This window comes from Argentina anserina, chromosome 3 (genome assembly GCF_933775445.1).
Source record: "Argentina anserina chromosome 3, drPotAnse1.1, whole genome shotgun sequence".
Taxonomy (NCBI): Eukaryota; Viridiplantae; Streptophyta; class Magnoliopsida; order Rosales; family Rosaceae; genus Argentina; species Argentina anserina.
Genome location: NC_065874.1, coordinates 4,641,614 through 4,646,244, shown reverse-complemented (window position 1 = coordinate 4,646,244; position 4,631 = coordinate 4,641,614). Strand labels below are relative to the sequence as shown.

General features: G+C 41.2%; 1 long non-coding RNA gene across 2 annotated transcripts; it reads left to right on the top strand.

Moving 5' to 3' along the window:
* Positions 1-217: 217 nt before the first annotated feature.
* On the top strand, positions 218-2,550 carry LOC126789110 (uncharacterized). Of its 2 annotated transcripts, none has more exons than XR_007671488.1 (4): positions 218-297; positions 435-764; positions 876-1,043; positions 1,234-2,550. It is a non-coding gene; the product is annotated as an uncharacterized LOC126789110 (long non-coding RNA). The 2 variants fall into 2 exon arrangements; XR_007671487.1 differs by having other exon boundaries at positions 1,158-2,550.
* The last annotated feature ends 2,081 nt before the right edge of the window (positions 2,551-4,631 follow it).

Below are 4,631 nucleotides of genomic sequence, written 5' to 3'. Positions count from 1 at the left end.
TTAAAATTTTAAAATTCTTCAGTGTACAAAATATCAGGTATCAAGTGTTAGATTAGATAGTGACCATCTTCCATTTCATGTAAGAGATTAAAATTTTAAAATTCTTCAGTGTACAAAATATCAGGTATCAAGTGTTAGATTAGATAGTGACCATCTCCTGGTGGTTTTAGGTAAGAAGAATGAAAATTCTTGTGAAGTTATTTTACCAAATTAGCACTACAACATCCTGCAAAACTCGGAAATTGCAGTTGGCTGTGTGCCGCAGAGGACATATGTCATGTGTTGGAAAGCAATAATGTAAGAGCTTCATTCATAACATATTGTTTAGGAAAATTGCATCAACTTTCAAAGAAAAAACCATTTTCAGATAACAAGTTGAGTAATTTCATTGGTAAGACCATATATGCTGATTTATACTTCGCATCAATTGTCAGGGACTGCAAAAGTTCAAAGCATATCTCTGAACCTCGCTCAGATTACAAATATTAGCTTGACTCCTCAAGCTTTCAAAAAGATGTGTTATATAAATTTCGTAAAAGTTACGTTGTGAAGATTGCAGGGACTACTACTACTACTACTACTACCACCACCCTTGGAAGGATTGCAATGTGCACTTTAATCTTCAAGATCTTGAATATCTTCCTGATTCCCATGTACATCTGAGCTGGCCATAATACACTTTGAAATATTCAACACTCTGCTGAGAATTTCACTGTGTTTTCTATGCCTGGTAGCCAACTCCAGAGACTTTAGGATGAAGGCAGGTATGCTCAAGTTAGTTGTTGCATGTATTAATTGTTGAAAGCAGTATATCAAATAGTTTGACATTCAAGCCAAGTTATTCTTATACCATTTTCTCTTTTAAATTGTTACAGGAGCCTAGGAACTAAAAACGAATTGGTCTTTGTCAGTCCAAGCAGCTGGTTGAAGTTCCAAATCTGTCTATGTGTGTAAAAATTGAGAGGATACACATTGAAGGCTGTAAGGGGCTGGTTGAACTTCCTTCCTTTTTTCAGACTCTTCACAAGCTTACTTGGTTAAATGTGAGTAATTGCCTAAATCTTCATGTCCTCTCATATATGCCATGCAATAGTAGATTTTCCTCCATGAATTTGATCTTTAAAAGACTTAATGAATTGTGTCTTGACGGGTGCAAGGGCATTAAGAATCTTTCAAACATCATTTGGAAGCTGTATTCCCTCACATTTCTCAAGTTGTCTGGGACATGTACAGAAGCATTGCCTTCATCAGTCGAGTGTCTCTCTGGACTGGAAATACTTGTGCTGGAAGCTTGCACAAGGTTCACGAGTCTCCCAACCAGCATCTGCAAGTTAAAATCGCTTCAGAATATTTTTCTTAATGGAAGCTCTAGCTTTGGAAACTTCCCTGAGATCTTGGAGCCTATGGAACGTCTGGAGCATCTTCTTTTACGAATTACAAGGAACCAAATTTAAAGAGCTACCCTCTTTGATTGAAAACATAGTTGGGCGTATGGAATTAGTGATACCTGGGTGTATAAGCTCTGTGTCATCAGTGGTTTTATGGTGTTCGATGAGTAGACTAGACCTCAGTGACTGCATGATGTTAGAAGAAATTCCTGATTGCATCTTTAGCCTAAACAGGTCATATGAATTAGATGTGAGTAAAACCCTAATTAGTAGCATACCTTCAACCATCACCCAAGCATCTCGGCCAAGGAGATTAATGCTGATGAATTGCAAGAGCTATGAATCTTTACCAGAGCTCCCATGTCTTCTAAATTGGATCGATGCAAGTGGTTGCACCAGAATGAAGAGTGTCCAGGATAACGAGTGCTCCACTCAAAGAAGTTTTGAATCAAAGCGGTTCGTACGTGCTGCAGATATTGTACAGTTGCTTTACTGTGGATGAGAATGCAAGAGGAACATAATGGATGATACACATCTTAGAAAGAAGGCAACAGCATATTATCCAGTACGTCTCTCTATCTCTCTTTCTCTGCTAATATGTGCTTCTAATTCTGAAAATTTAGAATAAATAATAAATTTCATATCTGTGACGTCCAATATACAGAATTTGGGTACAATATTACATGTCCAGGAAATGAAATCCTAAGATGAGTGAGTTATCAAATGGAGGGATCTTCTATAGACATCACGCTTCCTCCACATTGGTTTGAAGATGCAAATTAATATTTTGGGTTTAGCCTTTTGTGTTGTTAACTTACATCGAGTGGAAGGTGTGGCGTATATAGTTGTTGTTCGAGTAAAACTATGCACCGAACAAAAAATGGTGAAAGCCACACACCAGTTTAGTAGTAGTTTCTCGCATTATTAAACCCGCTGTGGTGACAACAACTACGATCACCCGGTGGCGTGGTATGATTCCCTTGCAAAAGGGAGGTCTACATCTTATAGCAATGCCACAGAAGCCTATTTTGTTTTCAAGTCACACAGTTGGAGGAAACTTCACCGCTTTTCTTCTAAGGTTCTTCGGTGAAAAGTGTGGGGTAGGGCTTTGTGTATGCTCAAAACGGAGACGCAAATATTGTCAAATGATCAATTTGTGAATGATCAAAATGCTGAAGTTGCATATAGTTCAAAACACAAAAATAGCAAAAGGTTAATTTAAGAGTCATAATCCAACTGCATGACACAAATCTGGGCAGACATGTAATGCTCAACTGACGTTGTGAGCGTACCAGAGTTTTTATTAGTATGTTTTGGTGTTTTTTGTTCGAGCTGGGAAAACGGATCCTCCTCAGGGAATAATTAGCAAGCCCCGGTGTCGAACTCTAGACAGTTCGATCCTTCGTTCTCTGTTGTTGATGACGTGCCAGTACCTTTGAGTTAGGTACAACTCTTGCTTTGTTTGATGATGATTGCGCTCCACGTACTGTCTTCTTCTCAAACGATTGCTCTGCAATTGCTGATAAACCGCTGAAGTTCGAATGACCATTACACAACCTGAGTTGCTAGGTACCTTTCACTCCACCTCAAGTAGATGGCCGATCTTACTTTAGACCGCTTGGGGAAAAACAGAGCTTATATTGTGTCGTTAATAGCAGGACTCTCTCGCGAATGAGATTTGCTTACTAGTGTAGACTTTTGTGTTTGCTAGAAGCTAGGCTAGCGACTCGATGGACTTGACTCTAGTTGTCGAGGTTAATCGGACTTGTTTGCTACATGCAGCGCGAGGCGTGCATCTGGGTAGCTCTGCTCCGATGGGAGACTTGGTTGCCGACGCGAATCGAACTTTTACTCCGTGGGGAGATTTGACTATGCGGTTGCGCGATAGTTTTTTTGACGTTCCGTGTGTTATTCTGCGCATTCGACCCCCTTATATAGAGAACACAACTTGTTCTTCCTTGCGAATCAAGTCTTGAGAACCTCCTAGTTGATTTAGATTCACATTCCTTAATCAATTCAGATTCTATACAGCGATAGTCCTCTAAATCTATTCCAATACGGCAGGTAATCTTGCTTTGTGATATATTTTTCCCAGATAACCGGTCCACGAGCCTAAATAGTCTAGATAATACCGGAGTATTATTTTAAGCCCAAACATTGCCCCCAGGCCTTGAGATTGAAGACCCCGCGAAATTGAAAAGGGCTAGAAGAAAACCCCAAATGGTTATCTTTTAAAAATAATCTGAAACGCTTTACGTTCCCCCGTTGCCAACTGACACGCGACTTCACTTCACACTACTACAACCTTTCGAGCTGAAGTATGTGAGAAACACTTACTGTTTCAGAAACTGAAACCAGTTCCAATTGAGCAAACGCGACTCTTCCCCGAACCCGTCAGTTTCGATTTCAGAAACCCTTTCAGTTCTTATATAAATCGCGCTCTTGAACCCACCAAGTTCATCCAACCCAATTGCTCTATCATCAGAAAACCTAGAAAGCCCTCTTTTGAAATTCCTAATCTCCGACAACAATGGCACCAAAACCCAACCAACGTGATGCCCAGGGAGGTGCAAGACCTCTTCGCGATTACCCAAACAACGAACCCACCAATCGCACCACCATCGGAGTGATTGACGACAACACTGTGTTCTTGGGCCCTTCTCTTGCCGAAATCCCAGAGCGCATGAACGCCGACTACCACCATCGCTCGCGAACTCCTCTGCTTGCCTTTAGGAACACCCCAGCCACCTTTAGGGGATGACAAGTGCACAATCACCATGATACCCCTGTCGGAGCATGGCCCATTGTTTCCGAAGCCGTGCGACTATGGTATGAAGGTCGCCGCTTGATCGATCGCGACATCTGGAAAGCGGTAGGAATCTTGGAAAGTATCGACCTCTCCTTCAACCTGACTCAAGATGGAGGCAACAGATGTGCTATCATGACTGCTGCTTGCTTCTGGAATTCCGCAAGTCATACCTTCGACTTTCAATTTGGTCAAATGGGTATATCTTTGCTAGACATATATGCTATCGTAGGTCTACCAGTTGGTACCAAGCCTTATAGAGATCATGACTATTTTGATGCTGAGTGCCCGATCACCGTCACTCGCAACGTTGGTATCTATCAATCGTATGACTCTTGGCTTTCCAGTTTTGATCGCAACCATACTGCAAATGCTAGAATCGCCTTCTTGGAATTTTGGCTATCCAAGTTCATGTTCTGCTCGAACTCTAAGAAGAT